The sequence below is a fragment of the Dermacentor andersoni genome, chromosome 8 (genome assembly GCF_023375885.2).
Source record: "Dermacentor andersoni chromosome 8, qqDerAnde1_hic_scaffold, whole genome shotgun sequence".
NCBI lineage: Eukaryota > Metazoa > Arthropoda > Arachnida > Ixodida > Ixodidae > Dermacentor > Dermacentor andersoni.
In genome coordinates this window covers 11,024,046-11,036,938 of record NC_092821.1, presented here as the reverse complement: position 1 = coordinate 11,036,938, position 12,893 = coordinate 11,024,046, and the positions used below count along the sequence as shown (strand labels likewise).

General features: G+C 43.7%; 1 protein-coding gene across 1 annotated transcript in view; it reads right to left on the bottom strand.

The window, feature by feature from the left end:
* The window catches only part of LOC129383671 (uncharacterized), a 177,280-nt gene extending 171,581 nt beyond the window's left edge, over nucleotides 1–5,699 (bottom strand). The window contains exon 1 of the mRNA XM_055068340.1: nucleotides 5,576–5,699. The gene's annotated coding sequence lies outside the window, so the exon portion shown is untranslated. The remainder of the gene's footprint in view (nucleotides 1–5,575) is intronic.
* Nucleotides 5,700–12,893: the final 7,194 nt, after the last annotated feature.

Here is a 12,893-nt window from a genome sequence, read left to right as displayed (position 1 = left end):
CAGTGACCGATTTTCAACGTCTAACAAATGTTATCTCTCAGCGCGGAACGCGTTCGCCTGTATGGGAAGTTTCTCGAGTGTTATCGACGGTTCTATCTGCTGTCTTGTCACCCAAGCTTCTGTTCTCTGATCGCATGGGCGACGCGAATTGTGTAGAACTTTCTGCATGGAAGACACGCGGACACCAGCGATTACTCTGGAACCTTCGATCCCTCATGTATAAAAAGCCGACGCGCTTAACCAGCAAATGAGATTTTCGACAATTGTCGCCTTTGTACGCCACTATCGCCGTTCTTCGAGTGTAGCCTGTTCTTGAGCGCGGTGTTTTGCCCAATAAAACGCTCATTTCGTCATTTCCTGTGTTGCTGCTCTCTTCACCGTCACTACAACGTTACAATACAAAGTACGGAAGAGTTACGTTGGTGCCGATCTCATTTGGAAAAAAAATATTCTCATTTGCACTGATGCTCGTAAAGCGCAAGAAGTAACACAGCTGTCAAGAGAGTCTATATTTTTGTACATTTCCTCTGCACAGCTTGTGCAGAGGAAAGTTGCAAGACATGAAGTTTCACAACTTTTCAAGGCATTATATAGCTTCGGCTAGAATTACAGTATTTGAATCTGCTTTTAGCATAGTACCTTCCTCGTCACACTCTTCTTTGAAACGAACACTGGAAACAATTTCCAGATCTGATAGTTCAGCAAACGTAACTAGCTCACTGTCAAACTGCACATATGCGCTGCTGGAGGGGCGAATTATGCCAGCGCTGCAAAGCGCAAAACTTCATTGAACTGATTTCAAAAATGCGTCCGGGCTTGCTGATCAAGTAAATTCTACTGAAATGTTCGTTATTCACAAATTCGTTTAACTAAAACAGTTTAGCATAGAATGCATACGAAAACCGTCGGGGATTTTCTAAAAGTTCGTTATTCTGAAATATTCGTTAAACCGAAGTTCACGCACCTGAGAGTTTGCCCCATATGAATTGGCTGCACATGTTGTCAGGAGAACCCACGTTGTTCTGACGGTTGGTTTCAAACCCTGTTTATAGCGTTAGCTGTGATGGGCACATTCTGATAGCCGTTTCGGTTGGCGATGGTGTCCGCCAGCGCCGGTGTCCGTCGCAGCTATCGCGTTGAAATGAGAAAAGAAATTCCCAGTTCCAACCGGGATCGAACCCAGGCGAACTGCGCCGGAGTGAGCTACACTAACACTGACCCACACCAGCCTTCTGTATTTTTTTTTTCATGCTATTGATTACGAGTAGAATACGTACTTATTTGGGTATTTACGTACCGGCCAAAAAAGTCATTTCCTGGTCTACAAGCACAAAACAAACACCTTTCAGTACCATTATTAAAGCAAACTGCTTCTTTGTATCCGTTTTAGAAAACAGAGCCACCAGTGCGCTTGCTAGCCTAGAGGGGGAAAATGGCTTATACACGCTTCCTAGCGCACCAGGAGACACACGATGTGAGATATGCGCCGCGTGGCGTCGATACTCTCGCACTTTGCGTTGCAGTTGCCTAATACTGTCCAAGGTGGCACGCCATGTACAGGAAGCGTTAAAAGGCAGATAGGGAAGTGTTGAGGGAGAAAAAGAAGAATAATTATACGAAATCCTAGAATGAAAAGCACGTAAGGCATAGCTTCGTTAATCCAGCTGGCTAGGTGACCATTTGTCGTCATCCCGTTTCAAACAGTATGAGAATAAATCATCATCATCTTTTCGTCATCATTAACGTTGTGCCGTTCCATTGTTAGACGATTTGAGATGTGCGCCGCATAGCGTCTGTTGCCACACTGTGCACTGCAATTGCATATTATTACACCTGCAGGCGTTGTATCAATTCGTAGGCCCATGTATAATGTAGATAGAGGAGGCTTGAGGAACAAAAAAGAGAGATTCAGGTCTGTACAAAATGCTGGAATAAAACATCTACAGCGTACCTGAATAAATCAAGCATACTAAGTGACTGTTTTTCACCGCCCCGTTTTAAGCGGGATACCAATAAATCATCATTATCAACATTGTCACTAGCGTCTTATCGTACCACATGTCACAACTCGACCTGAGCGCGGCTGAGTGTCGATACGTGCGAATTTTTCATTGCAATTGCGTTCTATGCTACCAAGTGTCCCGATATGTAGCAGTTGCATGAAGCAGCTGCATGTAGCAGTTGTATGTAGCAGTTGTATGTTGCATGTAGCTGGACCTGATAAACTGAAGCAGGCTAGGTGACTAATTGTTACCGATTTGTTTCAAAAGGAATGCAAATAATGATCATCGTCATTGGTTTTTTTTTTTACATTTGCTATAACACACCTGATGAACTGCACACTTATACAAGCGCCGGGCTCGTTTTATGTTATCGTGTGTGTTAAGCTATGTACCATATTTCTTCTCGTTATTTTTGCATTGCTGAGACTCCACTCCTTTACTGCTATTATGTGCAGAAATTTTATTAAGCATGTGTTATACTTTCTTTATTTTTCAACTGGTTGTGTATGCACTGTTGGAATTTTCCGCCAGCCCCCCTTACACAATTCTTTACAGGTATGTAAGGTGCTTCAAATAAATAAATAAATAAATAAATAAATAAATAAATAAATAAATAAATAAATAAATCAGCAGCAACAACAGCAGCATCGTTACTTACGACAAGTCAAGGGATATCACATGTGCGCTGCGTAGTCTAGATGCCTGTGTCTACTCTTCGGCACACGTTGTGGCGCCTCCACACAAGATACGAACCCTCGAGCGCGTGCCGCCGAAAATTGAGCTGCTATGTGACAATGCTGCAAGTGCCGCGCTTTACCTGTGACTTTTCTAAGGGTGGGAGGGAGGGGAGGGGGTGGGGCATGCGAAAGCAAGCACTGGACAAGGCCTTAGAGAGTCTCAGTGCACGCTTTATTTCGAGATCCCGACAGAAGTACGCTCATGTGTCCAAAGTTGTTGGTGGGCCCTAACTTCCACCCTCTGAATTCGCCAACGGCTTGGCCTCAAGGAAATCATGTCACGAAGCTCACCGCTTCATGCCGCGACAGAATTCGCTATACCAGCGAAAGTATCCCTTGGAAGGCAAACATCGCTCATTGTGATTCCCCAGCATTTCTGCCTCGAACTTTGACGCTAGGAGAAATGGTGAAGATTTGCGTCTGCTTTGAGATTCCGCCTCTTTCATTTTCCTGTGCTGCCCTCTGCCGCACGCCGCAGAAAACGTTTTGGAAGGGTTCCGGGGATTTCGCAGGTTGATTTGTGTACCTGGGCCCAAGTTGGGTGCGCATCTTTTCTGCGTTTCGTGGATCGGGAGTCATTATTAACGGCTTCTTCGGGACAGCATGTGGTTCCTGAAGCCATGTAGCACTTAATAGCTACTGGGTGAGCAGGCCTGAGTGCGATGTTCTGCAAAAAGTGCTGCCGATAAAGGCACGCTGTGTTCCGTTTGGCGGCACGGCTGCCTTGAAATTTGTCACGGATTTTTGCACTTGGACATCACTTCTTGTACTCTTATAACAAATTATTTAGATGTTTTGCATATTCAAAAAGCCTTCGAGTGCAGCCTTCTGCGTCGGATTTATTAAAGCGGTGGATTTGTTTACATCGACATCTACAGCCGCAGGTCGTTGTTATAGTCAAATATTGTGGAAAAGGTCCATCGCTGATATGAAATAGTGTCAAAATGTAGCAAAACATGCACATCTGCGCATATGTGCCATGTTGTTACACCCTGAGACGAGTCAATATGAGCGGCCGAACCACTTAAACAACGGTAACTGTGATGCAGATACATATATTACGGGCTGTTAATTAACTAATTCTCGCTTTTCTTTAACTCCATCATATTTACAGCTTTAGCGTGCCATAGAGCATTATTAGAGAAAACTGTGCTCGCATAAGGGCGCATTTGTAGGCCATGATCTTTCACGAAACCGCGGGGATGCCATCGCTCAAACGTCGTTGGTATAAATGAGCGAGGCGGTTGTTTATGCTGCTGTATACCGAATACACCGTCTCTCGTATGTTGCTTGACACAGACTCAAACAGTGCATCTCTGAAATTGAGAAATCTATCGGCAAAGCAACACGTACAGGCCCACCCATATACGTAGCGAATGTGGCCGACAGCCTACAGGTACGGTGACGTACAGATGTTGGCACAGCGCTGTGTCACCGCTTACCGCTTATTGTGCACGCGCCGTGCGAAGTGAAGTGTAGCTGATTTCAAATCGCTAAGGCCAGATTTGAACAATAAAAGCAGTTTCGTTCGACCTAACTGCTTATATTTCAGTTCAAGTCCACCGGTAGCGAGTGCACGAACTCGACGGCGCCAGGTTAACCTTCGCTGAACAGGATTGACATTTGCTTCATAGGCGTGCTTGACTCATTTTGAGCACGATTAATTATATATAGACCTTTTTCATCCGCGATGTGGCAACAGTGCGTTCATGACCCCAGAGAACTTCCGGTCAGCCATTTCCGAGAGTCTAGTTAGCCATGAAAAAAGAAGTATTTTGCCGCATAGTATACCGTAGGCACATATTCTTGATGTTTTCACATATAAAGAACGTGCGCCATGCGTCGAACTCATGTGTGGGCTTTTTCTTTTTGTTGCGCTTAACAACACAATTCATCCTCAAACACTCAAAATCCCCATCAAATCTGGTGCCAGCTGGAGGGTCCTGTAAGTTCATAGGCTATTGTAACTTGCGTTGCTGCTGAGGGCTTAAACGGAAGTCCTCTAGGAACTCGGTTTGTAAGCATGAAAATGGTCTATACAAGCGAAGACGCTTTCGCTATATTGTTGCTGGTTCGACGGCCGATCGCGCGGGGTTCAGTCGAACGATGGTCGGCACGCTGATTTTGCGTGTGCCTTCGACAAGAAAGCCTGTCGTAATACAATTCGCGCTCGTCGGTTGCGTTGTTGTCGACCTGGTATGATAAAAAGGTTTCAGTGACGCACAATAGTCGGTCAGTCGTTGGAGTGAGCGTCTTGTCGGTCTCGTATCGACCCAGTGTTTCCGGGCCTTACGAGTACGTGCAGTCGGAACGCGCTGCCACCACCAGCAAGTGAGGACGGACGCTGCAAAAAGACTTCGTCAGCAACGTGATGTGCTTAAGTGTCGCCCAAGTGTAACGCACGGGTTTTTCGTTAATTTAGCGAGCCATTCATAAAAGGCGGCAACTACCTGACTCACGGTGCAGTCCGGACAACTCAGACAATGCCCTGGCCGCTTTTTCTTTTAAAGTGGAGTTGTGGTCTTACGCTACGCACGTTTTCGGCACCACACCGACGTCGAGCTACCAGTAGAGTTTCAACGCGGTACACGGCAGGATTGTTTGCAGCAGCGCGCATCCGAGCGCATTTTTTTTTTCGGGGGACTTCCTGGCGCACGGCCACGCGCGCGACCCTTCCAAAACGTTTCGCGTCTAATCCGCTAGGGCAGGGCGCATGCGCCGTTGCACCATGAAAGAGGTGGATTCCGGCTGTGACCCCTTTTTTTCCATATCAGACGCACGCCCATGCAGCTAGATACCTTAATCAGAATGTGGAACAAGAAGAATGTTTCCTACCTTTTTTGTGAAAGCCACTTGTAACGAAAAATTTCCCACTAGTAGAAAAAAAGTCGTCAATTTGGTGATTGCAAGATACGCGAGTATTGAAAGTTTCTACGGAACAGAGCGTTCATTCTTACACTACCTGGATACGTTATTCTTCAACTGAAGACGTGAATTACTTATGACAAGCCATGTACTAAATAGACTATTCTGTCAATCATGAACACTTGCTGGGCGGAAAAGAATAACTAGTGTGAATAAATGTAATAAATCTGTAACAGCGAACAGGCAGGTTGCGCAGAAAGAAAGATTCGCAGAAGTGACTTCCCAAAAGGCGCACCTGGTTATACTCAGCGTTTCCTGTGTATCATGGGAGCAACACGTGCAACAAGCTTTCTATATTGATAAAGCTCTTTCGCTCTCAATCCGACTTCTTTTTTCCTCAACATAGATATTACGGGCAGCTCCCGAAATTCATGCGCACCGGTACATGAGAATGCTGAGAATTGCTCCCTCGCTTGCCGCACACGAAGCGGCACAGACTCTCTTAGCCAAGTTGGCGAGAGGTTCATTCAATAGCTCCACATACCTAGTCCATTCATGGCGCAACTTGCTAAACTGTTGGCGTGAAAGATGTTCGTCAAAAAGCGGCACATGTGTGTGCGTTTGTGGCACAACCTGCCAATGCCGTGGGTTGCTGTCCTGAGGTAAACCTGCGACGGCGGTGTGATTCCTCTGAACATGGCGTAAGTTGAACGTATCATTTTTTGCCATTGCAGAGCAGCTAGTTTCCATAAACCTAGTTTACATATAACTAGTTTTCCGATTTGGCGTCAAAACGGTTGATTGCAGAGTTGCATACACCTACTTGCACATACGCTTTGACCAAGCTTGACATCAAAGAGGTTCATTGATGGCCAGCACATACCGCGTTGCACATAGCCAGGGCTGCAAGTCGGCGCCAGAGTTTCTTTGAAAAGAGGGACTTACACAGTCCTGATCTACAGTGACCCACGTGGGTGCGAAAGAACTTGGTTGAAGAGCAGCATGTGTGCACATTGCCATATACTGGATGACATATGTTGCTCCTACGTTTGGTTTCAAATACCTTTCCTTCAGCAAAGCAACCCGATTCGCTACCAATTCTATACGGACTTTACATTGACCTGGGCAGGTGGGAGTGCGTTTAACTACAGACATAGCCACATAGATACATAGTCCCCGGAAAGTGCGCCAAATACCCGAACAATGTTCCAGCGGAACATTGGATGGTGGTGGTTGCATCTGATCAAACATTGATTCACTATTTTCCACGAGCATTAATTTCAGACTGCCAAGGCACCGTCTCCTCATTCCTCCTGAATCTCAACCGGAAATCTATGGCCCCTCATGACTTGCCAAGCCACTTAATCAAACAAGGCCTGCTCGTTCCTGGGACACAGTGTCCGAGTACGACAACGCTGCATCAAATTCCAATATGAGAGTGTCTTCACGGTTCGGCCATGGAGAACAACGGTAGCACGCCACTCGTCCAAATGGCTTAAAGGGAAACGGATTTAGGCTGTGGTGCAGTATCACCGTCAAGTCCCCCGTTTGTGTTTTCCAAGTGATACCACGTGGTGCCGCCAGTGAGCACTTCTGCGTTTCTTAATCATTTCGCACCTCCATGCCTCTCGTTCACGCCAACTATACCCTTTGTAGAAGTCATGCAATCGAGTTTGTTGTCGTCGTCGTCTTTCTGCTGTCGTTACACACACACGCTCTCTCATTGATTTTAGTTCACTGTACTCTAGTCACACACACAAATCCTGCGTTTGCACAAATATCCTAGTAATGTTTGCACAAATATCCACCCAGTAACGCTTTGCGAAACCCGAAGCAATCCTGCATATACACCTGCTTGCAACGTGCTTCGCATATCCTCGATACCCGCAGTGCGTTCGATCTGCCCAAATTTTACCCACTGCGCAGAGGCGCGCATTATTTTGCTCCATATTTAATACCTACATTCATGGCAACATGTGTTCCTGTGCTTAGTTCATACAAACTAACTGACTGTTATCATATCAAGCTCGACGTTTATTTTGATACCACTTATAATACATAATAGTTCATGTGAAGCACATTGTGGGTACTTAAACGATATTTAGCATTTCGGGACATACTTTATTGCACAGTAAGTGCCTTGTTTTCGTATTTGTGTTGGACTTCGTTAAAAGGTAGCATTCCTGACCCATTATGTGGCAAGAAAGGAAATGAGGTAATACGTTAACGTTATCTAAAGACATTTATTTGCAAGACTTGTTAATGAATTTAGACAGGTCTTTCTGGTATATCTTTTTACGAAACGCTTAAAGGCCGTGTTTAGGTGCGCATTTCTTTTACCCTTCTTCCTTTTTATCACCTCTTATTCTATTTGGCGATTTCCCCCGCGCAGTGTAGCCAATCGGCATTTACACTAGCTAACGTTCCTACCTTACCACATTTTCAACGAAATAGTGTTAAGGACTCTGTTTCGCAGAACATCCGGTGTTGGCGTCGGACGTCGTTTGGTAAAAAATCATACCGATCCACGCATACCGAACCACGCAGGCCCTCCACGTAGTGCACAGACATTGCTGAGGTAACTATATTTCTAAATGTAAAATGCGTGAGGAAAATTATAAAATCAGGAAAATTGTAAAGTACGAGTAACAGACAAACTAGAAACATGATGGCACCGGATTGTGTTTTGACTACACGAGAAAACATCATTCTATATCGCGGAAACTCAGGCATGAACCCCCTTTCCAGCATTTTTACTCTTCGTAAAGCAGCGCGCCCCATCCGGTTCCTTGCAACATCATCAAGAGAGGGCTTTTCTCCGTGCATTCGCGGCCCACGCAAGATGCCGCGTTCCTACCAGAAAGCAGGCGCGTTTGCTTCGTGCATAGCGTTCGCCGCCAGTGATTTACGGTAAACATTAAGGTAGCATAAGCTGCAGCTGCCGGAAAGCGTGAGAAGCAGTCAGGGATCTTTGAATGCTATCGCGTTCCACTCTTGTAGGCGAAGCTTATGCGTCCTCCAAGATTTTTTTTTTCACGTCGTGCTTCCAGGAAAGGTAAGAGTTGAAAACGCGTTTAGTTAGTGGATATAATTAAGCTTTTTTTTTAAATTGATGGAAATAGACACATCCCGCATGTCTCGATATAGTAGGTGCAAGAAAATTAGGCTGGATACTTGAACTAGTTAAGTGTAGTGCTATTGGCTCATCGACGTTACGTAGCACCATAACCCCAACGAAAAGCCGACGAGACTCTTTGTTTGGATATTGTATGCTCACGCTGCAACCAGAGTGGAAGGATCTAGAAACAGAGAAAGAAAACCAGACTGCTTTTTTGGCTGCAAAACATCCCAGCAATGTGCCCGCACAGCGGACATCCAATTTGATTCTGTAATCTTCTGCGACGAAATAGTCTTGGAGGCTGCACGTCTTCCTTATTTGGAGACGTGCATTCCTTATTCCTTATTTCCTTATTTTTTATTTTCTTTTATCCTTACTCTGTAGCTTTATTCCAAATATTCCTTATTTCGAATAAAGCTACAGATTCATTCGGGTAAAATCATTTTTGGATAAGGAAACTACGCAACATTTGGGGTTCAATTTCAGGAAAGCATTCTCGAAACCACTGAGAAAGCGTGCTTACGGTCCCGCCTGATTCCAACCCCGGCGAACGAATAGAGGTTGAAGGCTGCAGAAACCAAATGTTTCTTGAACCTTCCTTTAGACCATGCGTCTCTGATGAAATTGACGGTGGATAACTTTTGCTCTCAAGATCAACAACAGGTAGTTCTTTCCGCACAAAGTAGTAAACTCAAGTTTCAGTTTCACGGGACGCCGAGTTGATTTGGGAAAATCTTACCATTGTGAGAAATCAAAAGATAGATAATCGACAAAAAATAACAAATAAGGGGAAAGTTCTTGCGCTTTTCCATAAATAGAAAAACCACTTTCGATAATTTCCTTACGGGAACACTCTTATTCTAAACAGGTGTATTGAATATAATCAACCACACGTTGTGGATGCTTTGCGTCTAAATGTCTATAGAGCATTGTTTGCCTATGCTATGTATTACGAAAACATAATTTTACTTTTTGATAAAGGCGTTTCCTGTTGTTCATGTACTTCTTTTTGAGATACGTTGTTTTTGCTGCAGTGACTCAGAATTCACTTTCCTTGGGTGTCTTTTTAACTCGTGACACGTAGGTGCGATATTACCATGGCTGCTAGTGTGAGCAAGATATTCACAACAGGGACCTTGTCAGGTGCAGACAAGCACCTTTAGCCCCTGGTTTTCCTTGGTTTCCACTTTCATTGTCTCATTTTTGCCTGAATGCGCCTCCAAAATCAAGTAGGGGGCCGACAGATGGAGTGGCACACAATATTATAGAAGTTGCATAAACATAAGGTGCCTCAGATTGGCTGGCCAACATTTAAATGGGTGTACCTACCATTTTCAATGATAGGCCCACCTTTCAAGGCGTTTGACAGCCTATAGCTAGACAACGAGACTAACGTGGACTTGCATTCAAGATTAACCAAGGCTGACTATGCTATCCCTTAGCTTTCGCTACGTATAACCTGGCATAGCCAAGCTATGGCACTGCCAATTTTTTTCATGTAGTATTGTAGATATTCATGGTTTATGGAATAGTTTTAAGGACCTCATAAATGAGTGCATGGGAAGATATGTTCCACGTACTGTAAAGACATCGAAACGAAACAATCCCTGGATTTATCGGGAGACGTTGCAGTTACAAAGACGACCAAAATTGTTAAAAAATAATGCACGTAATTGTAATGACGCAGGTGCTCCAACCAGCAGCGAATAACGGAACTTTTTTCTTGAGTCAAGACAAATGTATCGACTAATAAGGAACACTTTTTCGGGAAACAGCTTCCCAACTTCATACCGTCGTCTTATGAGAAGTTCTGGAGTCTGATTACTTCAAATAGTGTGACCAGATATGTTCTTGAAATTAACAGTGTGGAAACTAGCGACTGTTTTGTTATTTCTAATGCTTTCAATGCTCATTTTGAATCAGTATTCACTAACGATAATGGACGCCTTGAGCGTTTTGATTTGATTACGGGTAGTGAGCGGATGTTTTAAATTACTTTTGCAACTTGATGTACAAAATCTTCTGGGCCGGATGAATTACCGCATTAGTTCTTAAAACGTTATGCAAAGTGGGTTTCAAAGTATCTGACAATTCTATTCTCTAAATGAGAGCCGAGTTCCAGATGACTGGCTAAGTGCCAAAGTCAAGCCCCTTCATAAGAGTCGAGCATACATTAGTTTACTAGTTATCGCCCAACCACTTTAATTTCCCCTTCATGTAACATTGTTGAACATATATTACATAGGCATATTTCGAAATATTTAGATAAATATAATATTTTGTCAAATTCTCCACATGGACTAAGGAAAGGGTTTTCTACTTGCGCTCAATTAACAACTACCGTACATGATTTCGCTCAAGCTATAATTTCCCCAAAACAGATTCATGCAATTTTTATGGATTTCGCGAAAGCTTTTGTTAAAGTCTCTTATAATGAACTGCTGTTTAAATTAAGTTTAATGTTTAAAAATTCTCAGCTTGTAAATTGGACTTCTGCTTAACTCTCAAATCGAAAACAATACGTTTCTTTTAATTATCGTTATTGTCATACAGTATGAGTCGACTCTGGTGTCTCTCAATGCTTTGTGCTCGGGCCCCTTTTGTTTCTTTTATTCATTAATGATATAATACAAGACAGCCTGTAAAAGTTAAGTTATATGCAGATGACTGCATCCTTTACTCTGAAATTGAAAGCCAGCAAGATCAAATCTTTTTGAACGAAGTACTCCAAAGGGTTGTTCGTTGGTCTGTTAAATGGTCTATATTTTTGAAAATACCGTTTTGCTGAAAATTTCTCATAAACGTAGTCCTTTCATTACACATATTCAGTTTGTGACGTCTTTCTGTCGGAAGAGGAGCACTACAAGTATCTTGGTTTTTGAGTTCACGTGACCTTAGCTGGACGAAGCACATAAAGGCTATAATTAGCTCGTTTAGCGATAAACTTTTTATCGAAGCCAAGCTCTCAAACTTTCTACTCCCTGTTTTAGGCTTGTAGCGCAGCTCAGGAAGAGCAAAAAAGGAAGGAGGTAGGGGTAATCAAAGGGAACGGAAAACAGAGTGAGCGCTAGTGAACGGACCCTTTCCGTTCCCTTTGATTACCCCTACCTCCTTCCTTTTTTGCTCTTCCTGAGCTGCGCTACAAGCCTAAAACAGTCATGACATACCAACTCGCCAAAACTGCCACGCTTTCTACTCCCGCTGTTCGCCTTATTGCGTTTAAGGCAATTTTTCAGCCAACGTTAGATTATTCGTCTATAATTTGGTACCCGTACACTCAGAAACATGCTAAACAATGTGAAAAAATGCAAAAGACAGCAGTGAGGTTTATTTGAAACAACATTGGGCGAACTTCGATCACATCATTATTAGCAAAGGCCAACCCAGCACTGCTAACGGAAAGAAATTGTGTTTCAAGAATAAAATATTTGTTTCAGTTACATAAACGTTATTATAAGGTAAACATATCGCGGATACTTTCTTTTTCTACAGGATATGCCACTAGGCAGAGACACGCCTTGACCATAACTCCTTTTTCCACTCGAAGGAAGACTTTTAGGTATACATTTTTTTCCTAGGAAAATAACTGAATTGAATAACCTTACTAATGAAGTCGTTTCACAACCGTCCTTAAACCTCCTTGCTGTACACCTATAGCAGTGACTTGGCTCACATGTCGCGCTAAGCTTTTTATATGCTATTGAGCTTGGTTCCGATACATCATTGTGCTTACATTGCCAAATTATATACTTTCTTCCCGTGTATTCCTTTTATTGTTAATTTTTTGTCAATCTGCAAACCCCGACGTTTGCATAAAACAAGAAAAACAAACAAACGAAAAACTTGTTTTGGATTGCAGACAAAGCTTCTCCTTTCAGGCAAGAACTGAGCGCTAGGGCCCATTTGCTTCGAGGCCACTCTGGAGACGCTGCAGCGTGCTCAAAACTTTTGTAGATATGCGTCGAGACCATCTCGTGCTTCATTAAACGGCGACACTAACTTGTGCGGGCTTGTGCAGCCACGTCGCCGCTCATCGCTAGTCCACTATCTCGTGCGTTCAAACTGGTTGCCTGTTCTTGAAGCTTGAGCTTCAGCTGCAGAACACGCTCTTCAGCTTATAGCCGGTTTTTCCTCCAGCTCTATGCCCATGCGCTGATCGTCAGGAGCTTG